The sequence below is a fragment of the Anabas testudineus genome, chromosome 12 (assembly GCF_900324465.2).
Source record: "Anabas testudineus chromosome 12, fAnaTes1.2, whole genome shotgun sequence".
NCBI lineage: Eukaryota > Metazoa > Chordata > Actinopteri > Anabantiformes > Anabantidae > Anabas > Anabas testudineus.
In genome coordinates this window covers 7,657,103-7,668,472 of record NC_046621.1, presented here as the reverse complement: position 1 = coordinate 7,668,472, position 11,370 = coordinate 7,657,103, and positions in this window count along the sequence as shown.

Here is an 11,370-nt window from a genome sequence, read left to right as displayed (position 1 = left end):
ACACATCCTCTTAAGCCTGGGCTCAGTCTCAGCTCCATCTCCTATCCCTCAGAGGCACCAACCTCCACTCTGTGTTTTACCTTTGAAATTGCTCTGCAGAAATGCAAAGTAATTTCTGCATTAAATTACTTCACAATGTCGGTCCATTAATAAGGATGTGCTACCAAGGCCAAGCATGGTAATCAATGCCTTGGCACAACAACAAGCAATATTTATTCGAATATCCCTCGCTACTGTTGAAAGCTACTCAGAGGGAGAACTGAAAAGCATATCATTCCTTTTAGTATAGAAGAAGATACTGTTAATTCAGCAGCAGCCTTCGAGATGAACAAGCTATAGAGTTACAGGAGACAAATGCATTTTTTCGTCTAAATAAAAGAGGAGATATAAAAGTATATTGGAATTCCTGTGAATGTGTTTTTATTGCCTTACCTGATCCCTACAAGAAAGGTCATTCTGTTCACAGCGTACATAGCTTTAGCGATCCAAGGCCGTCTTATGTGCCATTCAACACACTCTTTTTTTTCTCTTTTTTATCAATGTGGCCTTCATTGGTCAATTTATTATACATATAAATCTGATCTTGAATTTGACATTTATGTTTATCTCTTTTTAGCATTCTCATCATAACTCACTCACAACCTCTGTCACGATGCTCTAATACAAAATGGCCATACCAATATGAGTTTCTCTGCCGCCTCAGCTCTCGTCAATACGTCTTGCTGACCTCCATATAGTGGCATTTCAACCCCATCTCATTTAAGACCCCCATTCTTCTCTTTTACAATCCAGCACTAGGGAGAGCAAACTGGTGATGTTCTGAGATTGTGCAGATGTTAAAGAATTAAAAGAACGCATTTCACCCACGTGAACAATAAAATATTACCACATCATGTTAAAACAACCACAGTGTCTTGATTTTAGATTCAGTGTCTGAGACACCAGCTCAGAAAATGAGCAGCTAAAAAAAAAAAGGCAATAATGAGAAAACCTGATGAGATGAACTAGTGACAGAAATATGTTGGTGACAGATGTTGTCTGTCCAAACAATTTCATAAAACCAATGTGGTTGTTGCAGCCAAGTGGGACATGTAACACTTTTATTGAGTGTCCAGGAACCTATCACTTTTTTTGATTGCTTTGTTTGATTTTTGTAGTGTCTCAACATGCCTCATTGGGCTATTGTTCGACAAAGGCAATCTGGCATGCTGAGTAGGTCTGAATGCTGCCCATGACAGGAGGATTAAGTTGTCAAGATGAATAGTCATGCAACAGTCACTCATTCCTGACCTGCCTGTCATCCCTGACTTCTCTCATTTAGTCCAGCCCTGGAGGATCATCTTGCAGTGTAGTTACACATCCATTTAAACATTTATCATTGATCTAAACATCTTCATTCAAGCTTTACCTGTGGAGTACTTGCTCAAGCACTGATTGAGGAAGAGAGGCTGTTCTCAAATATATTGGGCACAAGGAAACGGAAATTTGTGTGAATATTTAAGACCCGCAGCCGCCGGCGGTCGATCAGTCCTGCCCAGTGGCTGAGTATTTGTTTGTGGAGCATCAACTCTATATTTTGTTTACGTTTTCACAGAAGGCACTGATTGGACAGTAGGGAATAAAGGGACATGATGGTGCTTTTCTGCTCTGAAGATTTTTCACCTGGAGGCAATCAGGGTGCTAAAAAACTGAGTGGAGTGCTAAAAAGTGCCCTGGCTGATCGGCAATAACTTGTTTCTTTCCAGACATAAATTATGCTCAATTTTTGGTTGCTTTGACAACTCTTGGTGGTTGCCAATGAGGAATACAGTACTTGGTTTGCTTGGGTGTTATATGTAGTAATAATAAACCATCAGACTAAATGCTGGTGTCAATGATGGTGTAAAAAAAAAAAAAAAAAAAACCCTTGGCTTGATTCAATATTTGGAGAATAGATAAATATTTCATCAGCATAGAAATTTATATTAGATTTACAGTCACTGTCACTGACACTGCATCATACTTTGAGAAATGAATCACTCATTTGTACTTTTGTCCAATTTGTATGTATCCCATGTAGCACATATTTCATTGTGCAAGGATAATTGTGAAGTCAGTATAATCTATTGTCTAATAGCAGTGTGTGCTGCACTATTTGTGCAGCAACATCAACAATTGGTAAAGTATTATTCAATTTTCAGGCGTTCTAATGTCACGACTGAAATGAAGATACATTGATGCTAAAGCTGCACTGGAAGCAGTGCGCAGGCAGTGTCGCAGTGTCCCTCTCCTGCTCTTAAATGTCACATACACATATATTCTTAGTTTGAGATTTGTACATTTTGTCCCCAAAACTGTGTTTTCTTATCCTGCTGGCAGGATCCCTGATGTGACATATTTGTTCTGTGATTGTGTGTCAGTTTTAAGGTGATAGCTTTTTGCATTGTTGTGATTTGGTTCCTGTGGTTCCAGTGGATCTACAGTAAACCTTTATGTTTGGATCACAGAGTGCGACTTGTGCAGAAGCAGTCACAAAGCACTGTGGTGGCATTGAATAGTTGTGAATGTGTGACATGATGGAGGCTCGGGGCCAGTGTTGTGGAAAACGTGATTCCACTTCACACCTAATGGACTGGCAAGCTATCCCCCAGACTGTTAGAGTCCTTATATAAAGGTCCAGACATTTGGCCAAGCTGACAACACTGCTGACATCAAATTAAAGCTTTACTATCTAGCTCCACTGACATGGTCTGATAAACACTCTCAGAATATACAACAAGAGCTGTATAACAAAAGGACAAAGTCTACATGTATTGACTCAGGATTCCTTGGTTGTAAAAATTAGAATAATGTATGCTTGTATAAACTCTGTAAATATCTCAGCTTTTGTCTGAATCTTGCTCTACTTATGCAATGGTTGCAAACAAAATGACAGCAAATACCGTCGTCTCTGCTTTGTTTGATGATGTTAACATTACAAAGTTTTAAACTTGAAACACAATCACATTTCTTATCATATCTCTATAGAACGAGCTTTTTTTAGCGGGCACATATGAACACATGCACACAGAAACAGACATGTGCAGCGAGTCAGACAAAAAAAAAAAAAAACATCATGCTGCTTCTAACCTTTTCTTAAAGCTTTCAAAACCTTGGGTATTTAGACATCACAAACATAGAAGAGAGCAGTGGGAAAACAGGGAAGCTGCCCTGGTCTGACCTCACTAGAAATGGGATGACTTTGATATTCCCTGGGCACACAACACAAGGTACTCAGATTAAAAGCCTTTTATTCACCATGACCTTTCCCTTGCCGTCTTTCCTCCGAGAAATCTTCCCCCTTCTACTGCCACAGCAGTGACAGGCCATCCCGACCAAAACAAAAGGCCAAGTGGTAGGGTGACATAAAGTCAATAGGAGTGACTTGTTTGTGTTTGAACACATCACACTGTAACCTCGGTGTTGGTGTTATTTATATACCAAACATACAGAGTAGAGAATTTGTGCTAGGTGCTGATTAATCCCTATTGTTCTGAACCAGATGCATTTCCAGCAAAATGAGGATCAGCTTTACTCAACGTTCAAGTGGCGCTTTATTTTGTTCTAGTCACACTAAAATAGCTTTTTTTTTGTTTCTTGTTCATGTTTTCATAATTTATATTTAACAGTAGGTGTTCAAGCATGTAGTGTTTTGCTTTTGATAAGATTTGCTGTGACACATACCTGATTGGGTTCCTGTCGCCATCTTTGTCCCAGACACTGGTCATTTTCACTTTCTGTGTGAACGCGACCTCTCACCCTCAATATGTCATGTCTGTGGGCGGACATGGAGCTGACGAATTCCTAAATCATCTATTTTGACATTATATGGTCCTACTACAACTCCCACGAGGTTTTGACAGGCCAAAAATGTCAAAGGTTTTTGAGAGTTGTAGTGGTTGAACACGAGCCATGTGCAGATGGGGTGGCTCTGCTAGATCAAGCCTCTGCCCTTTCCCAGACTAATCAAAGGTGGCCTTCTCAGCATTGACTAACACTCCGGGGTCCTTCACCATAAGGCCTCAACTCTCAAACAAATTCAGTTCTATATGTTATAAGCAAGTAATTGATGTCAGGTTTTTCTGTATGACATAGGTAGTTTGTGTAACGGTCTGACAAAATGGGGACAAACGAGTACAAACAAAATGGCTTATCAAAAATAATGGATCCAAAAACAGTCAACTCACTAACAAAAGACGAAGTAAAAAAAATATAATCAATGCACATAATGAGACAAAAACTAACATACATACAAACTAGACACACAAAGAAACAACAAAAAAGTCACTGCCAGGGCAGGCAAAAATACAAACTTACAGACAGAGGTATAGTCCGGGGTGAAACAAACGGTGGAGTCCAGAGTGAGCCTGACTGAGAGGAACTTGTGAAGGGACAGGGACAAGCAGAAACAAATCCATAATTAACGAGCCGGTGAGGAAGTCCAAGTATGGGCAACCAGGAAGTGGCAGGAGAGGGAGTGAGACCAGGTGGAACAAATAAAAATGAAACCGGACAAAAAAACAGACAGGGAGGAACTGTAACAGTTTGAATGTGTCCTATATATATAAAATATATAAATATATATATATATATATATATATATATATATATATATATATATATATATATATATATATATATATAAATATATATATATATAAAATAGTAATATTGTAATATAATATAACAGTTCAAATCAGCTCCCTTTTCATAGATTTTCTTTTCATTCTGCACATCTCTGTTGACAGCTGCACAAAAAAGGTGTAGGTGTAATTTAATACCTCAGTTTTTAAAAGGGATAGATAAAACAAAATACAAACACAAAGGTACTGTTCTTGTGAGAGTTGTGAGGACAGTAGTTGAACTGCAGCCTTGTATTTATTGATATTTAGTCACAATTAGAGCCCATGCTTAAAGCACTAATTAGGGCATCGTGTCTATTTGTACAAGCATGTGTCTTCTGGTGGTAAATAATTTAAAAAGGATGCATTAACAGAAACTGAGATAAAATAGACAAGAAATAAATCACGTTTAATCCCGATGTTCTAAATGAAGTCACGTTTTGATGCCCTACACAATAACACAGGGGCAAACACACACACATGTGTAATGCACTGTTTTGTTTTCCCTTGAATTATTTATGAATGAATCCCACTAAACTGGTTTACACTTGAGTGGCACTTCACACTTTTGGAGCTGTACTGACGACATGTTGCACTCCCAACAAAACCCAAAGTAGCTGCTTTGACCCCGGCTCAGTACACACCCAGAACACACTGCAGCAATTCTAGCAAACAGAAAATGATGTGCAGCACATTCATATTGGCCACTGATAAATTAAGTATTTCTGAAAAGCAGTTAGAAAACAAATATAGTCAGGTATTGGGTACCTATGCTGCAGTATTAAAAAAAACAACTTAATGAATGTCAGTGCAGTCTTATTTGGTGGCTTTCAGTCAAATTATATAGACTTTTAACAGTTTTTAACGGCTTGTGTTCGCTGCCTGGGAACATCACTGTCTAATAGGTCATTTTCATTTTATAATGTCTGTTACCATGGCATTACAACGTATGAACAACAATCTGTTCCTGTTGCTGCAATGCATATGGCGAAGTGCCGCAGCAGGACTTAAATGCTAAATATTAGTCTTCAAAAACAAATCAAATCCACAAATGCACTCTCAAACACATAAAACTGCCATTTCTCCTTTTAACACACACACACACACACACACACACACACACACACACACACACACACACACACACACACACACGCTTCATCTCTCCTTGGTGTATAGATAAAACATGGGGAAAAAAATCATTATAATTTGATTTGAACGCACATTAACATGTATGTTGCTCCCCTAAATTCATTACAGCTGTGCTTTTGGCTGGAGGCTTTGTTTGTCATTGTCCAATTGGTTCGTGCCACCCGCTAGTAACTTTATCTCTCAGCCCAGCTTTCCATCCACCATGGCCAATTCCTCTCTCCCTCCACCCACAAAAAAAAAAAACTGTCCTCTTTGCACAAGGGCCCCTCATTCATTCTAATTAAGCCAACTGAAACTAAATAGCAGAAGCTTTGTTTACAAGGGTCTAGCTGTGCTCAGCATTCTGTGCACGGAGGCACTTGTCTTTACAGCCAGTCAGGGGTTTATCTAGAGCTACACTTACTGCTTACACTAATTTACATTTGTGTTTTCCTTTCCACTTATTTCCATATCTGCCACTGTGGGGATAGGTTGGCTTCACAGAGGAAATGTATCAATCACATTTAAACTATAACTAACACAGGCTGTTTCAGCATCACCAAAACATTGGTTCGAACTCAGTTCTGAGAGGCTGAATGCTGATGCAATAATCTCATCACCAGTGAGGAAAACAGTCATGTCAGATGAGGTCAGGAATGATTCTTGTTTAAAAAAAATAATTAATTAAAGACTTCCAGGCAAGTTTGAAGAAAACATCAAATGCTGAAAATAACCTTGACAACTTCAAATAGTTGATAAAGGGTCAAACAACCCTACAACATGGCACAATGCAATCTGAAATGCCAGTGAAAAGTTTGCATTTGTAAGGGTGGTGTCTTGGTCAACCCATTTCCAGCAAAGCGGTAAAGATGAAAGGTGCACTCTAAGAGACCAGCATTAGCAGTTAAAGGAGAGAGTAGCAGGATGAGAAAACTATAATCTATTGTGGCATTTAGCAGAAAGCCACCCCAGATGAGAAACAAAACCCAATGCCTGAGAAGCATTTAACTGTGGCCAATTACACATCTGCAGGATAACCAGGCCAGAAGCTCTAGGAGAAAATATTCTGTGTTCCATCAACCATCGATTTTTTAAAGGAAAAACATTACTCTTACAAAATATTGAAAACAAAGGTGAGGTGAGTCGGGTCTGTGGAACAGCAAAGTGCGAAAGCAGTTAGCTATTGTGAGGCCAGGCAGCAAATGAGCTAAATCCTGCTCTAGTGCATAAAGTTGGGACATTACCAATTTCTTGCAGAAGGAAAGGCACAGACAATGATAAGCTATGGTTTTCCTAATCAATCACTGATTAGGTAACTTTTCCTTGTGGCTGATTGAATACAACATCCACCTTCTTTGCCTCACTGTCGAAGAAAAAAATCCTCTGCAAGTCGTTCCCTGTGTTAGAGATAGACCCATTTCCTGTTTCACTGAATCAATCAATCCACGTAGCAGTCTTGCGTTAGCTTTTGCAAGAGCATGTCTGCCAGAGTAAAAGAGCTACCTTCATGGCAGTTTAAAATGCATTGCTTCAGGCGCTACTTTTTTGTTAGATCATTTGAAAGAAGAACGTGAAACATTCAGAGGAGCGCCCCTGACAACCTGAAATTTTAGATGAGAGACGAGCAAGGATGTGTGGAGGTGAAATGACTCCAGCAAGTAGGACCTTTTGTCCAACCTAATCGAGGTGAAGCTGTTCAAGTTCTGGGTAGAGATCTCCCAGGTGGCACCCTTTGGAGGAGTTCTTAGCACAACTGACTGACACCATGGGTACATTTCAGGACAGGACATGTGGTTACCTCTCCTACCTGTCGACCCCTAACTGTGAACGGATGGATTGACATTTGTGTTGTGTGTGCTAATTGTAGTTAAATTGTAATTTATTACATAGCATACTGCATATCCAAGAGTCACTTGCATGTACTTGGGGAGAGTGGTACTGAAGCATAAGAAGAAACATAAAAGAAGATACGGCTATGCTATATCACCTGGTGTTTGAGCCACATGTCTGCTCCAGAGGTGTCTGCATTTTGAAGGAATGGGATTTGCTTTGAGCACACAGCACTGCCTATAAGTTAGGGGATTACTTTGGTCCAGGCTGTGGATACTCAGTGAGGTGTGGGCAAGTATATGGGTGCTTGTGAGAGAGTGAATGTCTGAGTGTGTGTGTAAGAGAGATGGGGAGAGAGGCTGAGCCTGTACACAGTCTTGAAGTGTGTAAACAACCTTGTGTGCAGCACAGCGCCTCAGGGTGTGAAAGTCTGAGGGAGAGGCAGCTTACTCCGAGTTGCTTCAGTTTGTTCACATGTAGCTTCCTGAGTTCAACATGTTCTCAAGGTTTTACAGACGTCAGTCACAGATTCGTTAACCTGATTCAGTCAATATAGGCGCATGATCATGATCTATATCAGGTGCACTGTTTACATCGGGTGCTCAAAAACTGATTTTAATAAGGCAGCGAGTTTTCATGGCTTCTGAACAGCATTGCTACATCGCGTCAAATCCTAGTTTACATTGATGAGTTAAGCTCATCGTCTTCTTCTGTTCACACGCATTTCAAACAGCTGTGTTTAAAATATAGCACCATCTGGTGGTTCTCAGAGGAAGTGGCTTAATTGTATGTAAGGTTTCCCTGCAGCCGCTCATTACACCACGTTATCAACAAATGTAACACCACGATGAAAGCTATGCTGGGAGAGTTTATCTTTACAAATTCATCATAGTAGCTGGTTAACTTGACACAACTGACACCTTATTGAGGGCTGCAAGTGCTCTGGGACATATGATATGGGAAGTAATAAGTACACTAATGCCTCTTATTTTATACTGTTCCCATATTATTACTTGGAATTTTAGGGTTAAAAGAGAGGAATTAATTTGTAGTTGTCAGTTAATTAAATATTTAACTAATTGGTAGTGAGATATGCATAATAATAATAAATGTTTTCATATAATACCAACCTGTATTTCTTATTCCTATATAAACAGATAGGAGAATCTTTCTCCTGTAGTACACTTTAATATCTATAGATTATTTATATTTGCACAGATAACAAACACATTTCAGCAGGAGCAATTCCTGTAGAAAACAACATAAGTTGTCCTGCAAGGTGGAAATCCTGAAGAGGCAGGCGAGCACACAAGCAGGCACACACACAGAAACACGTCACAAAATGTATCCTGCACAAGGCCAAATGGCTCTACCGGCATATGTGGAGATGAAGGCACTCCATAAACATGTATTGTGTGCCTGTGCTTCAGCCCTGAAAACATTATTGAATTTTTTTTTTTTATATATAAAAAGGAAGACTTGAAACCTCAGCAAAGGCAGTGGATTGAGAAAAACACCATTATTTTCGTCATTTCCACCAACAATAAAGGTTATATATGACTTAGAGAACATTGTAGTGTGATGCTTTTGCTTCTTTAAGCTCATTCTGTCTCAGGTCAGTCTTAAGTCAAGCTCTACTGAATAGGAGCATTATTATGCTGTTTGAATAAACACATCATTTCAGGAGAAAGAACAGAAGTCACTAATAAATGAAAAAGAGATGTCACAAAAACGTAACAATAGGTACATTACTCATTGTGTTCCATATTGTACTTTTGTGTGAAACGTTATATTTAACTATATTACAATCGGAAATTGGATAGTAGGATATTTAATATCTCCAGATTGTTCCTTTGTAGATGATAAATCTTTCTATCTATATAAATCTATGACGATGTTACCATGTATTGTAGGTAGCTTTAAATTAATCGCAATAGTATGTACAATAAATACCAATTGCCACATTAAATATTCTCTAAAAATCTAAATCCTTGCTGTTTCTACTTTTTATAAAGTGTGTAGTATTTATGGCTCTTTACTCTGCGTCAGTGCTCTGCTGCTGTATTTCTTAGAGATACTCGGCATCCTGGGAATTAGTTTTTTTTTCCCTTACTAGGTAATGTTCTGGGTTTACTCACTACACACACACACACACACACACACACACACACACACACACACACACACACACACACACAAAAAAAAACCAGTCAGTGCTTGTCATATTCAATTTATTAAGATTATTTTAGAAAAAAAAGTATACTTCATCAGAAACAAAAAAAAAAATTATAAAATAAAATACATGACATCAGTAATGTACAGTCTCAACAAATGGCCCATTTTAACTAGTAAAAGGCTGCCCACTATATGCTATACTTTATAAAAAAAATCAAAGCAGACATTCTGGCATATTTTTCAGGCTTATAAGTTTTTGGTAAGAATTTGGACATTGTTAAGGGACTGGAGAAAGAATTCGCTCACATAAATGTAGGCATAGTTTCTACTGTACACCTACACACAGGTGCACATCCGCGCACGAAATACAGTACATTTACTGTGTACAATATGTGTCTGCACGCACACAGACAGAGACATATTTCGTTAACTGTGTAGTGTGTGAGGAGGAGGAAGGTGCTGTCAGAGGTAACGAAGGGGATCTGCAGGGTTAACAAGTGAATAAACTGACAGCATGTCTGATTTTACCGTCAGTGCTCAGATAGTCACCGGGGCTGGTTTAACAGGGGTACAGAATACCTGACTTTTGAAGAGTGTCAAACATTGCAGCTATTTTCTAAAATTGAATGAAAAAAAAAAAAAAAAAGTTTTCACTAATTGCTGCATTCTTGCTTTGTTAACGTTGAATGTTCCTTAAAAACTGCCAGAGCATTATTTGGAGCACATTTAACTGGGATGCTTCCCTGAGAGACAGTCTGTCTTTCAGAGTGCACTTCCCCCTCACACCCACTGAAGATAGTACAAGGAACAGAATACAATGTCAGGATGTCAGTAGCAGCAGAGATATGCTGTGTTTCTGGACTACAGGGGAATCTTAGAGAGACCAAAAGTCAAACAGGGGTAAAACCAATAAACTCGATGTACTGTCTGTGACATGCGATGGGACACAAACTATGATTACAATATAATGGCATCTGTATGAGAATTAAACACAAGGATCACTATAGAGAACATATCATGTGCTTTTGATAAGTGCCTTGATTAGGAATTGTCCCAGTTCTTCAAATACATAAAAGAACAAAGCAGATTACGAAAATGGTTCCAAGTCAGAATATCATACAACACTTACAAAAAACTAAAAAGAAAAACTACACATAGACATTACATACAAGTTTACCTCATCATATTGCACAAATACTCAAGTGGCAATTTGTACTGGCCCTCTCAGTTCTCTGTCTACACAAATACAACAACAATAAAAAAATAAAAACAGTGCATGTACGCACACCGAGTAAGAGAGAGTTGGAATCAGCTACATAGCTCAGATCCATAAAATGAGGAGGCATTTCATAAATGTAGTCGGTATGGAGAAGAGTGGACATCTGAAGGTGAATAAATTATTTAATAATCCAAGTAAGGAGGTGGGTAACTACTTGAAATACAAATCAGTAAAAGTAAATCAGTGTAAAGTTTTAATATCACAATTTTGGTTGCTTCATTCAAAGCTATGGATTAAATTGATTTTTGAAAAGTTGCCTGCTTACTTATAAGACTTAACATATATTGGGAAGATTTTAAAGAGGTAAACGAGTGG